This window comes from Thermobia domestica, chromosome 11 (genome assembly GCF_964235325.1).
Source record: "Thermobia domestica chromosome 11, izTheDome1.hap1.1, whole genome shotgun sequence".
In the NCBI taxonomy this organism is placed as follows: domain Eukaryota; kingdom Metazoa; phylum Arthropoda; class Insecta; order Zygentoma; family Lepismatidae; genus Thermobia; species Thermobia domestica.
The window spans coordinates 260,151,195-260,175,670 of NC_137464.1; the positions used below are offsets into that span (position 1 = coordinate 260,151,195).

Genomic DNA, 24,476 nt, shown 5'->3' on the forward strand with positions numbered 1-24,476 from the left:
CCAGGTGGCTGTAATAGGTGGGCAAGTTCAGCAGACACATAGCTCCCAGAAATGAGCAAAAAGTGTTATCAGTCATCTTGGTATACATGAAATTGCATCTCAAAAACTATCTATTACAATCTCTTCTTGTTCCCGAAGAAAAAGCTAGGCTCCTTTTTGCCTCATCTCCCGAAGCGGGGCATGGTTGATTATGATACCTTCCCCGCCTTTAGGCTTTCATTTGTCAAATGAAAGCTTTAGAACTGTTGTTGCCTTACGTTTAGGTCTAGCTGTTTGTGACCCTCATCGCTGTCCAGCTTGTGAAGATTAGGTTAACTGTGGTCTGTACGGCCTTTCATGCATGAAGAGCGCTGGTAGATACGTCCGCCGTTCCACCGTTAATGATACACTATAATGCTACGAGCCCTTAATACTGGTAGGATTCCTTCAATACTCAAACCTTCTGGTTGCTGTCGTTCGGATGGAAAGCGACCCGATGGCGTGACATTGGTTCCATGGATGAGAGGTAGATGCTTATTATGGGACTTAGTGACTTTACATGCGTTGATCCATTGATCCATCCAAGTCTCCCTCTAACGAATGCTGAAGCTGTTTCTAATCGCAGAGGAGCTGAAAAGCAAAGAAAATACAACAATGTTTTCCAAAATTCTGTTTTAACTGCAATTGCTACTGAGACTAGTGACGCTTGGGATGCAAGAAGTCCCAAATTTATTAGTAAGGTAGGAAGGCAGGTTTCTTGCGTTTTCGGCGGAGTTGTTCTACATCTTTTCTACTACTGCGCGAAGCTGTGGCAACGCCTCGTCGGTTTTTGGCACTCTATCACCTGGAAACGAACTTAATTTCACGCCTTTTGAAAACTTGTGGTAACAAAGTGCAGAATATTTTCCATTATGTAACTATTGTTGTATTATAATTTTAATTTTTGAATTGTTATGATTTTATAAATCAAACTACCCTTTGGCAAGCTGAGGGCTCGGCCTCCAGACCCCGCGTTTGCTCGGTCCACGGCCTCGAGTCTCTTATGTATTAGCCTTTGTATCGAGTGAATTTCGTGCATTTACTCTTAACATTTCCTGAATTTGGTTCAGCTGGAGACGTCGCACTCTGGCTCACGCGTTTACTCGCACTACGGCTTTGTATCTCTTAACACGTTCGCTGAGGCAGTGTAGAATAGGGATGGCCGGATCCGGATCTGGTCGGTTCCGGATCTCGGATTTCCGATCTGGATCCGGATCTCCAATCTGGATCCGGATCTCGGATCTGGGTTCGAAATTCGGATCTGGATCCGAAATCCGGATCTCAGATCTTGATTCTTATCGAAACCCACATCCCACCCAAATTGTGATAAACTTGAATATCAAAAATTCGCCTAAAGTAATTTCACGAAGTCCTGACAGTGAAGAAGAAAACAGAAAATTAGATGAATATTGACAAGTCTATTTGTCTCCTTCATTCTACACTAAAGATCAAATGCTTGCCTTACTAAAAAATAATCTGGTTTGATCCGGATGAGAGTTCGAATGTCGAATCTAGGTCCACCCGGTTGCAGGACCGAGATGAAATACACATATATTTATATTTGAAACCGGAATACAAAACTCGAATATTTAAAATTCCCGAATAAACCTATTTCATTGACAGTTTAGAAAACATAAACAGTTAAGACAAGTATTGACTAGTTTTTACGTATATTTATCTTGCTCAGTCTGCTCAAAATATCAATTAGATTTAATAATTATTTAGTAAACCGCAATATGAGCACCGAGAATAAACTATGAATTTTGGTGCCCCTTATCTAGATTTGAAATTTCGGATTCATATATAGAATCAGGCTGAAAGATAAATATTTGAGATCTGGAAACCGAAACGTGCTAGTACCAAGATCGTAGCCGTGTGTACCTAGGTAATGCGAGCGGAAGGCACTTGCACTAATTCCGCATGTACTTTGAGAAACACGAGAAACTAAAAACAGATAAATATTCTTTTTCAGGGGCAAGTCGCGCTTTAACATGACTTTTCATGAGTATTGTGTTCAAATACGAAAACTGTAATGGCGACTTGTTTGAAATAAATACCTTTTCTCTTTTAGCAATAAAGTTAGGTACTTTCACATTGAATAAAAATTAGCAAAACACATTTCACTGATTAGAGTGCTGGTTCTTATGGAAGCTTTCACACTGAACCGAAGATTTCCTCATGTGGGTATCGGATTGCCACAATTCGCCTTGCTGAAAGACGTGGTTTATCAGGAGGTCGGCCAAGATTCTTTTGGACTTAGCCTGTAGATTGCTTCTGGTCTCCATTATTCCCATATAACGAGACTAACCATATATAAAGTTGGTTCGAAATGATTTAAAATATCACTAATTGACCTTAAGGGGATAATTACGATTTAAATATTCGTAAATCAGAAGAGATGTAAAAGTTAAGCGTTAAAATAAATCTGATAATTCCTAATGCAATCTAATGATAACAATAAAACTCCTTATGTAACATTTTCAAAGCTAAGATTATCAGTTATGTTCTTGAAGAGGGTTTATGGCAACATAAAATATTATAAATCCAATTATCATAAGTAGTACCTCTGACAGCCCCGCATTTCACATCACCATCGCCCTTCATCCTGACAAGTGGGCAATTCACTTACCCACAATGACTTTTCAGGCGTTCCAGTGACATCAATATTTCAGTTTGGGTTTGGAATCATGCTTTGGTGAACCTTGACTATCACCATCAGCAGCTATTAGAGAATCAGAACTTATTTCTGTATTAGATAATGTGGGCAACTATAGCTTTTCGTCTATAGAAGACGGAGAGCGTGTCTTCGGTGCCCATGGTCATGGGTTCAATTTCCGGAGAGGCACTCAACAATTTCGATGTTGACCCAGCATCAGGAGGACAATTGGGAAGTTATCTTAAGTAAGAGGTAGCGGACTCCAGTCTAGAAAGCCGGCATTAGGGACTTCGGGTGTCGATGCGTTGACTACACATCCCCAGTTTGAACGTAAGCCCGCTGGTAGGAACCAAAGGACTGTCGTGCCAAGAGTTTAGTTTGTTTCAATTATCATAAATAACTAACTAACTAACTAACTCTATGGCCTATGGAACCCGGAGGTTCAGTGCCGCGTTCACAAAAGCTCTCCACTGACTTCTATCCTTAGCTAATTGCATCCAGTTTCTACTTTGTATTCCTATCTCTGCGAGATCCATCTTAATATTATCCTCCCATCTGCGCCTAGGTCTTCCTAATGGTCGTTTTCCTATGGGTCTACCAGTCAAGACTTTGAAAGCGTTTCTACTTTCTTCCATTCTAGCTACATGACCTGCCCACCTAAGCCTCCTAGACTTGACGACCCTAACAATGTTGGGTAAACCGTATAAACTATGTAGTTCCTCGTTATGAAGCTTCCGCCATTCCCCATTCTCGTTCCTCTTGGGTCCGAATATTCTTCTCAGGATCCTGTTCTCAAATACTTTCAGTCTATGTTCTTCCCTCAGAGTAAGCGACCATGTTTCGCAACCATACAGAACAACAGGCATGATTATCGTTTTATATATTTTAAGCTTCAAATTCCTCGACAGAATTCGCGATGACAAGAGATTTTGAACCGAGTAGTAACACGAATTCCCTGCTTTTAGTCGACATTTAATTTCTTCGTGAATATGATTTTCGTCTGTTAATATTGATCCTAAATATTTGAAAGTATCCACTTTATCAAAAGCATTATTTAATATTTTAACGCCTCCACAATTTGCCGTATTACGGTCCCGACGCACTTCCATGTATTTAGTTTTCTCTGCATTTACTTCTAAACCCATGTCCCTGCAAGCGTTTAATAAGATCTCTGCATTTATTTCTACTGTTCTCCTATCCTCCCCTATTAAATTTACGTCATCAGCATATGCCATAACCTGGTGAATGCCGTTCAACTCTAGGCCCTGGTTGCTATCTTTGATTTTCCTTATGGCGAATGCCTTCTTTATTATTAAATTTTATCCAATATTTTCTTTTCAACTAGTTTGCGAAACTCGAGCTAGCTACTTGTTTTCTTTTTAATTCATGTTCATAGTTAGCACAACTAATCACTAAGGAAAAACAATCTTTTCAATAAAATTTTCCTCGCGTCTTTCGTAGCTCTAAGTTTAGATATTTTTAGTTTTTTTTTTTAAGTTGAAGGGCGGTTTATCATTTTCCCCTCGCTTTAGCTATTTTTTTTAGTTTTACCTATGTTTCTTTGCACGGACATTGCGCCTATTCGCACGTGCTTAGTGTGTTCCTTTACTAAAGCGGGCCATTTTCCTGCCACTATAGAAAGTAAGAGTGCACTGTATCAGAGAAATATTAATTGACTTATGTAAGTGAATATATCTGTGACAAAGTCATAATTACTCAGTTTTTGCATCGTATATACTTTTCTCATCCTCATTAATCTCTTCACCCTCGCTTCCTGAATTCCAGTTCTAGTATTGTTTCTTGATGGGGGACTGATATCTCATGTAGGCTTATTAACTATAACATCAGCAATAAAGAAAGGACGGTTTAATTTGCACTAATTTTAAAACATTACGTTAATTAAATACTACTACTAATAATAATACGGAGCGAGCTCAGGCTACTTGTTAGGATTCTTGCTTCGCAATTGGATAATACCGGGTTCGAATTCGGAGACCAGCCATCCTGACTGAGGATTTCCCAGGGTTGTTCCTCAGTTATACTGGGCAAATGCTAGGTTAGTACCTTGATCTAAGGCTTTGGAGACCTTCCTTCCATTCCTTTTCCAATGTTTTCATCTGTTGATTACTACAGTGCAAAGTGGTCTCTGAGGATATATCTGGTAGCTTATAGTAAATAAACAATAACGACGTAATATATCTTCACGAAACGTGTGGGTTAATTTAACTACAGCCTTACAGTCCCAATAGATAGCTAAAATTTTTATATCGATTTCCTGACTTTTAAATACTATTTTCATATTGTTTCAGCTTTCAATTTTCTCATGTATGTTCCCACCGAGAATTGAAGATCCTGAGATCACATGAACAAATGCGAATATGTTAAATATTTTTGAACACTTTAATATACAAAACACAAAACGCTTCAATGATACGATGCATGGATATGTTTTGGTTACGTCCTGCAATGTATGATTAAAGAAACCTGGAGGGTGAAGAAAAAATAACAGAAATATCTTTTATATTTACTCCTTCAACAAACTCCCGACCTCAGAAGGGCAAGCCATAAGTTAGGTAATAAAGTCATACAACGAACACAACCATATCGCTCTCCTGAAATTCTCGTATGTATGTTTAAAAATCTACTGTTGTTACACGCCAACCAGTCTATATTTTTTGTTGTATATACCTTCGAAGTGAAAGATATTCATTATTACATTTGTTGATGGTTGGACTCTAGTGAGTCAGAAACTACTATTAATAAAGGATTTGTTTTGTCTAGTATTCCTGCAATTAGAAGAGCCTTATATAAAAGATATTTCATTTGTATATGAGAAAAGAAGAAAATTTATTTTCTAAGAATAAAATAAATATTTTCAATGTGAAGCTAACATTAAGTTCCGAAGAGGAGCTAAACAGAAGAATTTATTACCATTTACATCAGTTTTCAGACAGTTTACTATACTCTGAAATGGGAAGAAATCAAACTTGGAAACATTTTAGTAAAGAGACTTCGACAACATGTAAATATTGCAAGGTTAAAATAAAATAAAGAACAAAGGTAGCACAAACGTGTTATGGGAACATTTAAAAGCACAGCAACCTACTATATCAGTGAATCCGAAAAAAGTTTTAACGAATTTTAGATATTCAATTTTATCATCACAATTTCAGATGTAGGTTTGGATACGAATCAAGATCTGAGATTCGAATTTCGGATCCAGATCCGAAATCCGAATTTCGGATCCGGATCCGAGATCGGGATCTGAGGTTCGGATCCGAGATCCGGATCTGAGATTCGGATTTGAGATTCCAATCACTGGATCCGGGATATCCGGATCCGAAAATTTTTGGCCATCCCTAGTGTAAAACTGAGTTTGGATCTCAGTGTTATACCAGTCACTGGATGTCTCCTTGAAGGGTAGCAAGTGGATGCTAGTAATGTTAAAAATATGTTCAAACGAAAATACCATAAACGCAGAGAGGTAATACAATGGATAAAATGGCACCGTACAGAAATGAAATGTCGCACGAGCCACCGGTGGCTCCTAACGCAGCAAACGTGTTAAACCCACAATTCTACCAAATTTCAAGTTTTTTTTTCGTATTGCAACTATCTAAAAGGTGAGATTATGTATCCCAAGAAAACGCCCATTTAAATAACATGAGAATTTCTTCATCCCCCCTTTAGACCCTTTAAAATTAAAAAAAATATTCACTTCTGGCAATTTTTCTCTGAGTTAGTCCCGGAATGCTCCAATTTTGCCGAATTTCATCGTTCTAACCCTGCCGGAAGTGACTAAACATTTTGGGGTGTATAACATGTCCCATATAAATAACATCGAGAAGATTTTTCAGGTTCCCATAAAACCACTCTACACTTGGAAATTTTTATTTTTGGTGATTTACGTAGGTAGTGTTAAAGAAACGTACAAGCTTACCGCATTTAAAGTTTTAGTTCCGAATCCAAGTACCCAAAACAAGAGATTATAGGTCCAAGAAAAAAGACCCATTTAGATAACATTGGGAATTTCTTCATTTCCCCTTTCAGATCACCTAAAAGTGAAAAATATTCACTTTTGGTAATTTTCTTGTAGGTTAGCTCTGGAAAGCTACAATCATGCCAAATTCTTAACTTTGCACATTAACCGGAAATACCCTTTATTTTGTCAGTTCATGTAGTTTTATATATATTCAGAATTTATAGTCTAATTTTGGGATTGAGTATAGCCCGCTCCCCCCAGTGATTTTTAACGAATCATAGTGATTCTAACGATTCATACTAGTTCATAATGAATCGGAATCGCATATTATAAAGATTTAAGATGTAAATCTTGCGGTAAGGAAGCTTTAGTATAAGTAGTAGTAGTAGCTTTAGTAGCGGTAGTAGTAATAGTAGCAGTAGTAGTAGTAGTTAGTAGCAATAGTAGTAGTGGTAGTTAGTAGCAATAGTAGTAGGAACGGGTTAGAAGCCCCGCAGGGGTTGGTTGGGTTCTGTTCTCGATATAAGTAGTAGTAGTACTGACTCTTCCAGTTCCGGTGACAATGAACTGGGGGGAGCGGGCTATACACAAGCCTAATTTTGTAATAATACCTGCAAGCTATCATGTAATAGTGATACAAAAATGATTATTTTTATTTAGATATCTATTTCCAGTTTTTTGGTAATTATACAAGAATGATTACATATTACAGTTACGTATTATACATGTAGATGTTATTAACATTAGTTTTAATGGAAGTATTATATATTTCAGTTTTCTTTCATCAATCGTGTTAGAAGACACCGCTTTGAATTCCATTATCTTACATCTGTTCTTTGAGTTGAAGATGAGATTTAAATCATCATGCACAAAGTATTTGTCTTTATCTTCGTTGCCTTGTGTTAATTCTCCAACTACATACCTTACACCTTAAACACTAAAATGTTACGTGTGCAGGTACAACGATTCAGTTGCTCTTCAGACTGTTCAGGTTAACTGACGACTGCAAGGAGATTAACGGAACCAAACATCTGAAGGAATGCCCTGGTGGATTAATCAGATGTACACTGCTCACTATTACGCCAAAGATTGATGGTAAGAAGAAATTAGTCTTGTTAGAACGTAGTTGCAGAGCCAAGAACCATAGAGAAACAGCCATTACACTTGAATAAAGTGACATCAAAACTGGATAATAGGAAAGTTAAAGACGATGATTATAAATTCTATGATGCGAAGAAGATGGATGCCAGTAACATGACAGTTTGCAGTGACTCTTCTTTCAGTGCCTTAACTAACCCTAGTTTGTTAGCACTCTGTGGAATCTTCGCCTGGTTCCTCAACTTCTGATCAAGATAACCAAATTCTTTTCATTCCTCGATCTCCGACACTTCCATTTTACGCTGGCACTTAAACATTTCCAAATATTTTACGTTGTTAGTTGTAATCATTTTTATGTATCGAAATGTAAAATTAATGTAATGAAAACGTTAATTATTAATTAATTACGGAAGAGAAAGACATAACGAGCATACACGAGTAGCTATGATATCAAAATAAATATGTCATTTTTTAATAATGGTTTCTATAGATATGTTTAATATTGTGTACGTATCCTAGCAATTTTAACAAAGGCTTTATATAACAAGAAAGAAAAAAGTATTGAATAATTGTTTGAATAAATATTTCGTTAAACGAATCAAATAGTTTGAATAAATAATTAACAACAATATGTATCTATAGGCCTAGCCTCTCTATTTTTCCAGTGCTAGTAAAGTCTAACAGCGTTGATCTGTCCGAGTTTGAACAAGTATACCTTTGGAGCTCTCCAGATGATTTTGAATTATATAGCCTAAATGTACTTTGCAAGCCAAAGACGTAAGAAATGCCATGAAATCTTTAAGTTTTACTTCCCATTGTTATGCCGGATAGGCTAAAGGAGACAGTGATGATGAGAAATGAATGAGATGGTGGAATAAAGAAAGTGGGAGGAAACGGTAGAACCCCGAGAAAACACACGAACACGGTGCTTATCCACCATAAAGTTCATTTGGTGCGAGCTGGGGTCGAACCACGGACACCACGTAAGAGAGGTGAACGCTTTACCACTGAGCTACCGCGACTCCCCGCGAAAGACGAAAAAATAAATTCTGTCCCATAACATGGATTGAATAAATTAATGGGTAGATTCGTTACCAAATATAGCAAATAATAATAATGTAATTTATTATTATTATTATCATTAGTCCTATAATTTAACTTTCATATTAAACTGATGTTTATTAAAGTACTTGCGTCAATTATCCAAATCGCGTCAATTATCCAAAAAGAAACATTAGTAATATGTTCCGTAAGTTAGTCACTTTTTACTATTACTGATGCGCTGTCTGATAGACGAGCTCATCCGTGACTAAGTGGTTAGAGTACGAGCCTTTGGCGTGGGAGGCCCGGGTTCGATTCCCGGTGGGAGCTCATGTGGTTCGAATTCCACGTTAATCAGTAGGTCCACGTCTCATATAGCCTCGCTGCTGAAAAGGGACGTTAAACTCAAAATAAACTCAACTCGCTGTCTGATATACGGTTTTTGTCTTAAAAATTGAATATTACTATTATGAGCTGAATTTGAATTTAATCGGCATCGGAAGTGTCACTGTTCATCTCACCGACCCCGAAAACTATAGTTTCATCACTAATGTAAATTATTTTTGATAATTTTCATATATATATATATATATATATATATATATATATATATATATATATATATATATATATATATATATATATCCCCTCCCGTAAGCAAGGGCGCCGATCCTCAGGAGCGGTGGGCCCGAGTCCCCCAAATCTCGTGTGGCCCCCCACATATTTTTACATGTATTTTTATTGTCATATGTATTTTTTTTATGAATATACAGACTCACATCTGAACGGGCCTCCTCAATGTTACAGAGAAATCGACACCCTTGCCCCTAAGCTGAACCGTCAAAGTAAAATGATAAAAGCCATCCCAGTCCCGAAGCTCATTTATATTGAAAATTTAATCGAGGTCGGTCGAGTGGTTCAAGAGTTATTAAGTCACAAACAATGTCACTTTTATTTTTATTTGTATAGAAGATTGTTTTAATCTTGCATTTTGATAAATAAAAGTAGGCTGAGCTTAAAGTTTGGCCAGATTTTTAATTTTTTTTTCGAATTCCAATTCATGAAATGGTATTGATATTCTTTTTCATGACTTCTGTAATAGGAAGGCCAAAAATTCTGAACATGACGATCGGTAATCTTCTATGGAAGAAAATGTGGAAGAACTATGCATCTCCTGCTTTAATTTGGGATTCTCAAACTATGCATTCTTGATACATCGACTGCTTTGGTCCTTCGTATTGCTGCTATAAGGCGCAAGTATGAATGGAAATTGTAGTGAATTGCAACATACATAAATTTTCGAAATGAAATTAAAGGACACCGTACAAAAAGCATTGCATTTCCTCGTCTTTCCGATTTGGGTGATTTTTGGATATCTTGTATCTGAGGATCCCCATGTCAATTGTTTATAGGCGCCAACTCCTTATGACCAACTTTGTGACCTCCGGAAGTCACTAAAAGTCACACCGTTATGTGGACTATTCTCATTTGCCTTAGCCTAGTATAACACAACTTTTTTTAATGCGAAATTTGAACCAGTTCTACCAACACCCGTTGTGTGACCTTTGGTGACCTCTGGAGGTCACAGGGTTGGCCATAGGGAGTTGATCCCATATAAACAATTTACTTTATTCTTTATAGCTTTACGCTCTACAACTACATACAACTAAAGGAGACGGAAATTCAATAAAAGTGAATGATTATTAAGTAATTGGTGGAATGAAAATATGGGAGGAAACGGAAGAGAGAACCAACGATCATGATGTTGTCCACCACGGGCGCATCGCTGTACATGTGAGCGTTCTACCACTAAGCCATCATAGTCTCCAAATTTCCGATAAATGTAAACATTCTAAAGAATATAATAAAATTGAAGTACCCTAATTTCTTTGTTGTAATTAAAAGTATTTTCTCCATATCAATTCTAAATTTCATTTATCTGGAATGATCACTGATCCCAAGGCGTTTAAGAATACCCTATATACAGGGTTATTATAAATGATGGACCCATTTTTAATGATGTGTATTTATTAAAGTAAAAATCCAAAATGAACAATCTTTATATCAATGGAAAGTGGAAGTTTCAAAGTTTCTTTTTTGCAATACATTATAAATGTTCAGTGTGTCCACCGTCTGCTGCACGGCAAACATCTATGCGGTAGCTGCACTCGTCCCACACACGAGCAAGTGTATCTACTGTTACTGAGTGCACGGCAGCTGTGATATGGTTTCGCAGATCGTCCAGTTATTGGTAGAGGTGGGACGTAAACAGCTTCCCTAACATAACCCCATAAGAAGTAGTCACATGGGCACTACAATTTGTGACTCACTTCTTGCGAACTCAAGAACACAGAAAACCTTGTGCTCCACGGTAGCCATCTCACTTACAACTGAGAGGGAAACGAATGAAGGCCTATTGCCGCGCGAACTCTACTGGCCACTACGGGAACCATCATTGTCCACCGAAACTTTCAACCTTCCTCTTTCCATTGGTGTAAAGATTGTTCATTTTGGATTTGTACTTTACTACGAATTTTTAAAAATTGGTCCATCATTTATAATAACCCTATATATATATATATATATATATATATATATATATATATATATATATATATATATATATATATATATATATCCTTATTCAGAGGAAATTCTCACATCAAAATGTATGTACGTAGATTGCACGCTGACCACCATAGAGGGAGGAGTGGTATTGTCTGCAGAGGATATTTGAAGGTTGTGAGACAACATGAAGAGTGCTCCTGTGTGTGAGAATTCTCTGGGAGTAGATCAGAATATGTGTCTGTAATGTTAAGATGACACTAGCAAAAGCCTATTATGTAATTCCGTTCCTTCAAGGTTGTGAAAGGTCAAGTGATCATTCCCTAGAATAGTCAATAACGTGGATCATAATGTATCAGTGTTGCATTGGTGGCGTACACAATGAGAGGCACAAAGTTTTCATGACATACGTTTTGTACATGCTCCTGAGAAGTAACTTGACAGAACGATTCTTGAGGACGCACTAAATGGTAGGACGGAGACCGCAGATGCGATCAGATCCATCGTAGTCCTCATATAAGTGCACAAAAACTTAACAGTCGAGTTTTGAATTCTAGTCTACGTTCGCGTTTCTTTCGTACAATTTTGAAACGTACTCATCACGAGAGTGCCTTCGATAAGGTCAGGAGACACTGCAGTAGTAAAGAAAATGGAAAGTCATGGCATTCATTGATGATAATTGTTTCTGCCAACGTGCTCTACATCCGTACATAAGCGGGAAAATCCAGCGTATGATCATACTTGAGACATTAACGAACAGATTCCACTCGTCTCTGGTCTTTATTTGGAGAAGAATAATTACTGCATTGTACATTCCTGATGTCATCAATCCTGTCTTTTGAACTTACTTGGACACTGCGAGTTTTAATCTTCCAGCGGAATACTTTACCTTCCGATATCCTCAGAGAAACGTAGTTTGCTCTACTCAGCATAAGCCTCCTATCCTAGCCTTCTCTTCCAGCAAGATAATACACTTCCCCATATTATCAGAGAAACCCAGCGTGCTCTACTTGAAATACGTCTTCTATCCTGGTTTGCTGTTCCAGCAGGAAAACACATCCTGATTATTGCTAGGGAAACTCAGTGTGTTCTACTCGGCACATGTTCTCTATCTTGGCAAGCTCCTCCAGCATTAGAACCCATTTCTTCATATTGTCAGTGAAACACAGCGTGCTTTACTCGACATGTTTTTTCTAAGCTGACCTAATTTTTCAGTATGATAAGCCACTTTCTCATATTGCCAGGGAAAGCTAGCGTGCTTTACTCGGCATATGCTTTCTATTCTGGCCTGCTGTTCCAGAAGGAAAAGGCGTTCCGCATAGTGCTAAAGAAACCCGACATGCCCTACTCGGGATAGTCTTCTATCTTGCCCTGCTATTCCAGTATGGTAACCTATTTCTCTATATTGCCAGGGAAATCCACCGCGCTCTACTCGATACACCCATCTATCCTTGCCTGTTGTTTCAGCAGGACAACGCAGTCCGTATATTGCTAGAGAAATCCAGCGTTCTCTACTCGTCATACATGTTCTATCCTTGCCTGCTCTTCCCACATGATAACTCATTCCCCCTTACTGCCACGAAAACCCAGCATACTCTACTTGAAATATGTCTTTTACCCCGGCCTACTGGGTTTCTGAACCTGAACTCTATCGACCACGTATTGACACGTTGTAACGGCGCCTGCCAGAAACGACAGTCTCAGGCAACGACCATCGTCCAACTTCGCCCAAATCCAGAGAGATTGTGGGATATATATTCAATATTTATATGACGGTCTACCTGACCGAAAAAACTGATTATTTGTCTGCTAGGTGTGGATATACTTTGTACCATCACCTTCTTTGAATCAGATCCGTGATTTTCTTCTGGCTATGATAAAATGCATTTCCCCCATTATATGCATATATATTTCATCAATATTTTCAACTTCAGAATAGTGTTCTGTTTTTGTATTTTAACTTTTTAAAATAATGCAAGTTAGTATTATAAATGAGTATTATTTAAAAAAAAAAACTATATATCATGAAGTCAGATCCAAGCCTTTTGTGGGAGGCGGCACACTGTTTAATGAAAAATGTGATAAATAGAGGATCGATCTCGAAGTGTTTAGAAATCTATGGTCTGGGAAGTAAGATTATAATAAATGAATATGTAATGTCTGTAAGTCGTTTCATTCGAGTTCAAACAGTCCCGTAACGAAAGGTAAATCTGATCTAGGACTAAATAACTCTTGGAAATTAGAATTTTGGCCACGGTTTGAAACTACGGGAAATACACATACAAAAAATATAAATGCTTTTCAATTATATAAGAATACCGAGACAGTAACTACAAGGTGTGGTTGTTTCCAAGAAATTCTTCATTAATTGATCTGGTAAAGTTTTACTATTCAACACTACCAGAATGCTACGGTTTATTTGAGTTATTATTTTCAACCACTAATTTGCTAGGAACCCAAAAGTTTCAACTTTTTAAGTCTTCCTCATAAAAAACGGGAAGGTATGCAGTGTCCTAGGGGTAAAGCCATTATTCTTGTTGTGAAGAGTCAATTCCAGTCTATTTGTGACTATGGCATCGCGTGAATTCTTTTTGAATTGCCCTGTTTCTTGCTATATTCGTTACACTATTTCTTTCACGATCATTCACTTAAAACTTATTCGTATCTTTTCATGTGGACAGTGTAATTGCACACTGTGGCTTTTTATTTCCTTAAACCGTAATGATCTTTCTTTCAACTGACAAATCCTTTAAACAAAAGAAAGCGTCTCAGAGAACCCCTTTAATCACACTGCTTTAAGATCAAAAGCGAAAGAAATCCAAGATTTTCGTCTGCTTAAGGAAATGATGGATCGATTCTGAAACCCTGAAAGGGAGAAAGACTGAAATGGCATAATGCACACAGCAAGCAACCAATCAGACGCAGGCGTATAATTGGTTGCCGATGTGCAAGGCGCTGCTTAACCTGTTAACCTCTCTGCTTGTCTGTCGTTAGTAGACTACGCGCTTTTGCTTTGCTTGCTTTCTACATTTCCGCAATCAGAGAAGACGCTTAACCGCCGGAAGCACATTTCCCGTTAATTTCATTTTAATTCGTGTCTCTTCCCAATATTCCATTAATTTACAAGATTCGAAACATTTTTGAGGCAGGCAAATAAGCAACATATTGAAACGTTAATGCCTTGAGTTACAAACACTGTGTAGTTTATAACTTGAATGAATTTCCAAATATTTTACGATGAATGATGTGATATATTTTGTGATTGTGTGGCATTTAAGAGCATACAAAGTGAATCTTGATGTGTCAATAAATATAATGCAGAGAAATAGGAATACTTATGTGCATATTCCATTAGATAAATTGCTGGCTCAGAGGTAGAGCCATAATCTCTGGTGTGTTAAGTCCTTGGTTCGATTCCCGACCAAGTAAATTTGTTGTAGACAAGATCGCGTTCGTGGGTTTTCTCGAGATATTCCCTTTTCCTCTCACATACCCATTCCACCAATTCTTCCATCATCATTCACTTGCCTTAATCACCGTCTTCCTTAGCCTAAAAGAACATAATCGTGGGACGTTAAACTGAAAGATTTCATTTCATTTCCTCCATTAGATAAATTGTTAAACTTTTAGACGAATATTAGAGGAATTTCTCACGATTATCTTTAAACAAAGGTAAAGAAAAACTTATAAATTATAATAAAAATAATTCATAGTAACGATAAAATAAAAGGAAATACAAATATCTTACGAAAATCCATGCAGATATACCGTTTATGATTTGTTATTTACTCATAATTTTTGATTATTTATGACAGCGGTGCTCACCCCCCTTATGTCCATGACGCACCCCCCCAATTGTCTATCCGTAGGTGTTCTTCCATGGAAAAAATCTTTTTTCGATTAATTTTTACATACTCTCAAACATATTTATATAGATTTTTAACCCCTCCCAAATATTTCAATGACGCAGTTTGCGTCATAGCCCCCCTCTGTGAGCACCCCTGTTTATGATTTATTTAGCAAATTTACAATGATGGTAAAGAAATAGAAGGAAGTCAAGTGTGACTCATATTCGACGCTAGGATCCCAACATTCGCTTCGTGGAACTGAGATTTTGGAAAACTAATGCGATGATCGGCCACCGGATTATGTTTTTCTTTTTACAACAAAAACATCGAAATCTTTGAGTTTAACGTCCAACGATTATGCCCTTTTAGGCTAAGGGAGACGGTTATTGAGACAAGTGAATGACGATGGAAGAATTGGTGGAATGAGAAAGTGGAAGAAAACGGGGGTACCCCGAGAAAACCCAAGGACTCGATATTGTCCACCACAAACTTGCTTGGCCGGGGATCGAACAAAGGATCCCATGCAGGAGAGGAAAGCGCTCTACTATCGAGACGCCGTGTCCCCTTACAGAATTAATCCCGGGCAAGCAACACTCTACATAAGACTCCCAAATGTAGATATAGTATGGTGCGTTAGAGATCGCTTAAACATTTAGCTCTCTTTCTTTCAAAAGTATTATTAGTATAATAATAATAATAATAATAATAATAATAATAATAATAATAATAATAATAATAATAATAATAATAATAATAATAATAATAAATTATTTACTTATGCACTTTTTCAGAAGTGTTGCTTTATATATACTATTTAACTATTAATATAATATTTTAACCATATTATAACTTCGTCCACTTGGTGCTTGATCTGGTGAATAGAGTGACTTTACAAGCGGTACTTAAATATAATTATCTAACTTCGCGTCCCTCTATTTTATTCGTCTTTTTCTAGTCTGTGTCATTTGCCATATTTTGAAGTATGAAGAGCAGCTAATTTGCATCATAATTATGGTACACATAAAATAATATCGGATTATACCCAAATGTACAAAGTGCGAGAAAAAATTGCGATATGACTGTAGCATAACATTTACATATGTATAATGGCGTACGCAGAATTTCATTAAGGGGGTTCAAGCTCCTAAGCTAATATCGTTTCAGGATTTTCGTATAAATATCTTAATACGGTAGCTGTTTTTTAAATAATATATTTACAGGGGGATTAGAACACAGAAAATCTCTTTGCATACATCAATGTCTAAACATGTTTAATCTTTTTTTATTTTAATATTTGACTTTGATAAATAAACCATCTTATTACTTTCTTCCCTTCTAGATCAAATATTAAAACAAAAACTTAAACATGTGTTTAATCATTTTAACTCGTTAAGAGGCCTTATCACTGCGAAATTAAAATACCGCTAATTTTACAGTAACTGATATCTTAAAATAGATAAAAGATAATCGAAATGTGAAACAAGAACGCCCTAGACAATAATATTTTGCATGAGGTACCGTTATTACGAGTCACCTAGTAGCTTCCCGTTTGCAGCCATTTAGAAACGCGAAAATAAATGCCGATTTTCAAAATGGCTGGAAATCGAAAGCAGATAAATGAGTTGTGATAACGGTATCTCATGTAAAATAATATTGTCTAGGGCGCTCTTGTTCCACATTTCATCTTTTATCTATTTGAAGATATCACATAATTACTGTAAAATTAGCGGCATTTTAATTTCGCCGTGATGGGGCCTCTTAAGCCGGTACGACATACACGAGCGTGGACTCTCATAGTCAGTGGCGTATGGGAGGGAGCAATCAGGCTCAAGCCCTCTCCGAAATAAATTTGTTAGTTTTTCGCATTCCACGTACTACAACAGTAGTCCTTCTCACCATGTCTAAGAATTTCATTGACTTCCCATATTCTTATGCTCTTTGTTTAGGAATAATACAATATTTGTCAAATTTCATTCCATGTAAGAACTGCGTTGTTCTTTCCTTTCTTTCATCCATTCTACTCTTGTTTCTTTTTCTTAGTTGTTACTTTCTTTCGTTTCTCCTATTATACTTTCGACCGTTGTTAGTTTTGATTCAAATCGGCCGTCGTCAGTAACACCGGAGCTGATAAGCGAAACTGGTGTTCCACACCAACTTGCACGGATATCAAAATAACGGGACTTTAGTTATTATAGCAAAGGAATATTTACATCGTTTAATTATAAAGAAAGATCTATGTTTGAATTAAAGAAAATCAAGAGGTGGGAATAAGTAGCCCGGGAAATCAGGTAGGCCAAACTGATGCTTCCCTTTTCTTCTATGAATAGAATAAAAGGTTAGATTCACTGCTAAATTTTTGTGTGTATCATATCACATAATATTCACCAGTCTGCAATTATTGCCATTAAAACTGCAATCAGTACATTTCAGCTTCAACTTGTCTCAACATTTTCTTTCAGGTAAAAACGTAAACAGATAAAACTGAATATTTCCATTTTTGTTTCTAAAATCAAGTCAGTTAACTTGAAATGAGATCACAAATATTCAACGTGTGTTTGCAGGAGCATTATTTCAGATTTCTCTGGGGGAAGGGGTTAAGATCCAGGCCCGTATCCAGGGGGGTCTAGGGGGGCCGGGCCTCCCTAAATTTTTCTGGCCCCCTAAAAGTTTTACAGTAGGCTTGCAAAAGAACTATAATATGGTGATGAACTATCATATGGTTGGATCGGGCCCCCCTAATTTCAGCCAGGCCCTCTGGGCTGGCTACGGGCCTGTTAAGATCCTTCACCGACATACGAGTTTCAAGTTTTTTCCTAGTTTATTAGTAGACAATCAATTAAAATATCTTTAATTCTCAAAATCAGGCGGGCACTTGCCCCCTGCTTCCCCAATGACGCCCTTGTGTGTTTGGGATTTAAAGGAATAAAAGAAAAAATATAAGTGCTTATTCACGCGTTGTGCATAGCCCTCCCCGAAACAAAATCCTAAATACGCCACTGCCATAGTGCTTCTAGAGATGGTTCGACTTACACGTATACGTCCTGTGATGACATATATGTGACGTATAGTAGTAACGAAATGATGCATATTCTGTTATCTGGTATTTTCGAATGTCACTCAAGTTAGACTTTTACAGTAACAAAAACACAAGATGGAAGGAGTACTTTGTAAGCACAACATCGAAGTTTTTATTTTTTAAATTTTTTTTAATATAGCATGGATGTCACTCTTTATACATTTTTGTATACTGTAAACTATCGTTTACAAGTTCTGAAGATTTCATAGTAATTGAGCAAATGTTTTTTAAAGATATCTTTAATTTTGTGACATGCGAAAATTGCTGTTTTGGTGATTAAATTTCATGTTCATCTTACTACCACAGACACACATATATCAGGGCTGTTGATGGTAGTATGTTAGGGCAAAGCCCGTACTACGTAAGGAGAAGCAGCGCGTCAATGTGCAATGAGCAGACGGGAAGACTGTAAAGTGTGTTACTTCTCTAATTTCCAAGGCCATGTGACAGACCTAGAAATCCATTTATATTTGAGTTGAGATCCTTGCGCAAACCATACATCACCCAACTAAAACAATTCTTGTAGGCCTAGAAACTCAGTAAAAATCGGATTTGGATCAATGTGGCAGCCACACAAAACTCAATTAAATGCAATCTGGTTGACCTAGAAATGCAGTAAAAATATCTTCGGGTCGATGTGATCAACACACATCACTCAGCTGAAAGTCGTTTGGTAGACCATAGTATGGGGCTGTAATGTCAGGGATTATTATTATTATTGTCAATATTGGTAACTGAAGTATAAGTTGATGGTTTTATGAATTCCATGCTGGAAAAGAACCCCGGACTTGAAATCAACGAGCATACTATAAGATGACTTTTCCATAGGGAGTTGAATCTAGGAGCACACGTACCCACAAAGCATGGGCTCCAAATTGCGCTAAACACATGCGTTTTCGTGTCGATTTTATTAGGAATATTGGCCACTGACATTACGGATGTGTGAAACCTTTTAATTAATATCATAAATAAAATATCCACTGATACGCAAGATTCAGATCCTTAGTCAATAATTGTAAGACTTATATATATATATATATATATATATATATATATATATATATATATATATATATATATATCCTTAATGCGAAGAAAAAAGTGTTTATGGCAGTTTCCTTACAATTCTTTTTAATTAACGAAAGCTGTCCTTTCCTCCCTAAGCACTTCAGCTTGAATAGCACTTTAAGTAATGATCTCAGGGAGGAAATGAAAATGTCTATATAAACATTTTCACTGTACTTAAAAATGTTCTTAAAATGTACTTAAACAAATGTACTTAAAACTCTATTTGTGCCTTAAAACACTGTTCACTTCTTGACCTTCTGTTTGTCTGCTTTCGAAGCGTGTACACTCAGTGACAAAAGTTCTTTTCCGTTTGATGAAATTCATTTTCTAATAAGTGCAGAATGGAAGGACAATTTGAGTACAGTTTTCAGTAAATTAAAAAGAATTTAATTTTCTGTGTGTTACCATCACTATTATTTCCAAAATACCAGCCGTACTATCGTTATTCCAAAATACCAGCCGTACTACCGTTATTCCCAAAATACCAGCCGTACTACCGTTATTCCCAAAATACCAGCCGTATTACCGTTATTCCCAAAATACCGGCCGTACTACCGTTATTCCCAAAATGCCAGCCGTAGTACCGTTATTCCCAAAATACCAGTCGTATTACCGTTTTTTCCAAAATACCAGCCGTACTACCGTTATTCCCAAAATACCAGCCGTATTACCGTTGTTCCCAAAATGCCAGCCGTACTAATGTTATTCCCAAAATGCCAGCCGTACTATCGTTATTCCCGTATACCGCTATTCTAGGTAGATATGCTTAAGCCGAAGGGAAAATATCTATTTCTACAAGTGTACAGTACAACATACATGAAAGATGAATAACTTTCAGGAAGTTGATAAGGTAGTTAGGCAACCAACATGACACTTGTGATATCATAGAATCATCCAAAAATCAAAAAAAGAGAAAATTTTCTTTTTTCTTAAAAAAAATCCATCTAAAAACAGGCTTTTCTACATCTATAGTTAGAATGCTGAGAACACTTTTAATGTTGACAGACAAATATGGTTTCTCTTGAGTGTCATCATACAAGGACCATTCATGTGAAAACACTCCTTCATCGAAAAACTACAGTTCTTTTAATGAATGAAACAAATTTATAAATATATTAGATACTTACCAATTTTTTGCTTTAGTTGAAACACACATGTACTTCATTGAGTAACATAAAGTGACAAAGATATTAAGATTTATAACCTTTTTTTAAGTGATAAAGACTCAACGTTTTGAAATTAACTTAAAATAACAAACATACTTAGTTTTTCAGATGAAACAACATAGACACACAGGGAGGGCAGCAACGGTGCTCAGGTACACTTGGAAGGTTAGGTTTTGGTCTTCGAAAGGAATAGAAAAAGTCATCTGCCTTATTGTTACGCAAAAGGAGTAGCCTTCAGCTAGATGGGGGCACTGCCCCCAGACCCCAGCGCTTCCTCGACCTAAGGCCTCGTACCTCTTAAACCAACAATTCTACCGACTTTCAAGTTTCTTTCCCTATTTCAACCACCTAAAAGATAAGATTTTGTATCCCAAGGAAACGCCTATATAAATAACATGGAAATTTTTTCATCCTCCCTTTAGACCTTTTAAAAACTAAAAATATTCACTTTTGGCAATTTTTCTGTGAGTTAGTATCGAAACGCTATAATCATGCCAAATGTCATCGTTCTAATCCTGCAGGAAGTGCCTAAACATTTTAGTTGTGTAGATGTCCCATATAAATAACATGGGAAAGATTTTTCAGTTCCCTATAAAACCACTCTAAAGTTGGAAATGTTTATTTTTGGTGATGTGATTTGCTTAGGTAACGCTAACAAAAAAAAAAAAAAAAAAAAAAAAGCATACCGAATTTCAAGTTTTTATTCCGATTCCAAGTACCTAAAATACGAGATTATAGGTCCAAGAAAAAGATCATTTAAATAACATGGGAAATTTCTTCATCCCCTCTTTAGACTCTCTAAAAATTGGAAATATTAACTTTTGGCAATTTTCCTGTGGGTTAGTCCTGAAAAGCTACACTAATGGCAAATTTCAGCTTTTCACGTCTTTCGGAAGTATTCCTTAATTATACGTCATTTAATGTAATTTTATACATAGGTAGAATCAAATAATTTAGATCACAGAAGTGTTAGAATTCGAAAAATTTCAAGTTTAGTGACTCATATTTCTATTCTTATTTTCAAGCAGAAATTGTCCAAAATTGTCCAATTTAAATTGCCCAAAACGCTATTAATGAACTTCTATTTTCCAATAAAAAACATTCTTTCCATATACACTGTTGGAGAAAATGTATCCGAGATATATTATTCTCTATTTTTAAAAAAAAATTCATATGAGAAAGATAAAAACTTGAGAAAATATTAACATACTCAATACAGACTTAGAAATTTCCGGGCTTCTGAATCAGTTTTTTTTTTTTCACCTGAGTCCTACAATCTTGATTATAGGTGAATGAAATAAATTGATGTATCTGCTTTCTAGTTATTTAACAAGAATTTTTGGGTCTTAAAAAGCTATGTTCGATGTTCATCATGAATTAACTAACTAACTCTATGGTCTATGGAATCCAAAGGTTCAATGCCGCATTCAGAAAAGCTCTCCATTGACTTCTCTTCTGAGCCAACTAGATTCAGTTTCTACTTTCTGGGTGTCCAGTTAAAATTTTGAAAGCTTTCTTATTTTTCCTGTTCTGGCTACATGATTTATCCACTGAATCCTAACAAGGTAAACAATTTAAAGTATGCAGTTATTCGTTATGAAGAATGCGCCATTCCCCATTTCCGTTCCTCTTGATTCCAAATATTCGCTCAAGATTGTATTTTCAGAAACTGTCAGTCTGCGTTCTTCACTCAAAATAAGCGACCATGTTTCGCAACCATACAGCACACCAGGAATAATTATAGTTTTATATATTTTAAGCTTGAAATTCTTCAACAAAATTTGTGAAGATAAAACACTTTGGACTGAATAATAACACGAATTCTCAGCTTTCAGTCGACATTTTGTTTTCGTTCATGAATATGGAAATGTTGATCACAAATACTTGAAAGTATCCTCTTTGTCGAAAGTATTATTTGATATTTTAACGTATTTTTAATTTGCAGTATTACAGTCACGAAGAATTTCCATGTACTTAATTTTTTTCTATACTTCTAAATCCATATCCCTGCAAGCGCGCAATGAAACCTCTACATTTCTTTCCAATTGTTCTCATATCATCTATCAAATTGCATTTATAAGCATAAGCCATAATCTAGCGAACGCCATTCAGCTATCGGCAGTGATTATTGTCTTTAATTTTCCTTAAAGTTCATTATGAACATCTGCTATCAAAATTACAAATATAAATTTACCTTAACTTAAAATATATGTGAAAGATTATCGTTGCAAATCGTGCAATTTAAGAATCTTCCCATTGAAATATACGAAATATGAAAACTACGATTTCCCTAGTTATCCCTTACAGATGCCTCATCCTTTAAAATTGTGCCTCTTTCCTAATCCTTTAGATTAGAATTTCCTAACTTTGTACAGGTGAAGGAGGAATCACTTGTTCTGTATATCAGAAGTCTCTCGTACACAAAGCTTCATGAATTTAGATACAGAAATTCAGGAAATCTCTTCGTGCGTCAGTCACGTTGAATAAGTTCAAATGAACATATCTGTGTTTTTGAAAAACAATCTACTCATATATCAAATTTTGCGTTCTTCCATTGTAATAGTTCAGAGAAAATTTACGTTAGAAAATAACAGCGAAATCCTGAATCTCCTATCCATTTCGGTATTGAATATTCAAAAAATGATTATGCCTACAACACGTCTGTAAGCAAGTAAAAGAAATTACCCCAGGAAGACCAGTTAATCATGAGGCAGAATTTTTTCTTATCTAACAAACTGTGAAATGCAACGGGAAGCATTTTTCACCTTTTGCAAACGAATAATAAAGTCACGGAAGATTTATTGACACACATAGCCCATCCATGTGCTCATGTAACCCTGAGATCTTCCAATAAGAATATTTACTGTGCTAAAAAGTGTGATTAGGACAGCAGGCCTAGGTGGCTTTTGCATTCTTACTTGCGTATAATTATTATTATTTTCATTAGGTATTCTGCCTTTTGGCAGGTCCTGGAACTAATGAGGATTTTTTTTTAAATTCAATTTTAGATTTTGGCCTAGAAATGTTTCTTCCACTTTTCTCGATCTTCAGCTTCCTCTTTTAACTCCCAATATTTTCTACTATCTTTCAAATCATCGATCAGCTGTGTTCTTGTTCTTCCTATTCCTCGCTTCCCTTCCATCTTTCCTTCTATGGCGGTGTGAAGAAGACAATTTCTTCTCAAGAGTGTCTAATCCAATTGACTTTTCTACGAAGGATGCTGGCTAGAATTGTTCTCTTCTCTCCTATCCGTTTTAAAACATCTTCGTTTGTTACTCTTTCTGTCTATTTTATCTTCTCCATCTTCCTCCAACAACACATTTCGAAGCTCTCTAATGTCTCTGAACCATACAGTCCACTGCTCCATATTTAGCACTTGACCAACTTCTTCTTAAGTCCAATATTGAGCCTGCTGGTTAAGAGTGATCTTTTCTTGTTGAATGCTTCTTTAGCTATGACAATTCTTGACTTGGTCTCTTTGGTGCAGTAATCGTCTTTCGTCAAAATACTTTCCAGATACTTGAAATTATCGACCTCTTCAAGTTCTCTTTGTTCTACTCTGATCCGTAAGGGCGTGTTTCCACGGGATATTCTCATGGCTTTCGATTTTTCGATGTTAATTTCCATTCCATATAGTTTTCCAGTATCAACTATTTTGTCAGTCATCTCCTGTAGTCCTCCTTCGGTTTTAGCTATTATAATCGTGTCATCTGCATACCTGATCTTGTTAATGATCTGCCCTCCAATCTTGAAGTCTCCAGTTCCTATTAATGCTTCCTTCATTAAAAGTTCACTGTAAGTGTTAAATAATTGGGGCGACAAACTGCATCCTTGTCTGACTCCTCGTCCAATCTCTACACTATTGGTTTCTCCTTCATTCAAGCGCAGCTTCACTCGTTGTCCTGTGTACAGGTTTTGAATGAGTCGTCGATCTCTCCAGTTGACTCCGATTTCTTTA

At 36.4% G+C, this 24,476-nt stretch overlaps 1 protein-coding gene across 2 annotated transcripts in view; it reads right to left on the minus strand.

Annotated features, from left to right (window-relative positions):
• LOC145664989 (uncharacterized) overlaps positions 1–24,476 on the minus strand; it is a 127,295-nt gene that overhangs the window by 28,942 nt on the left and 73,877 nt on the right. The window lies entirely within an intron of this gene.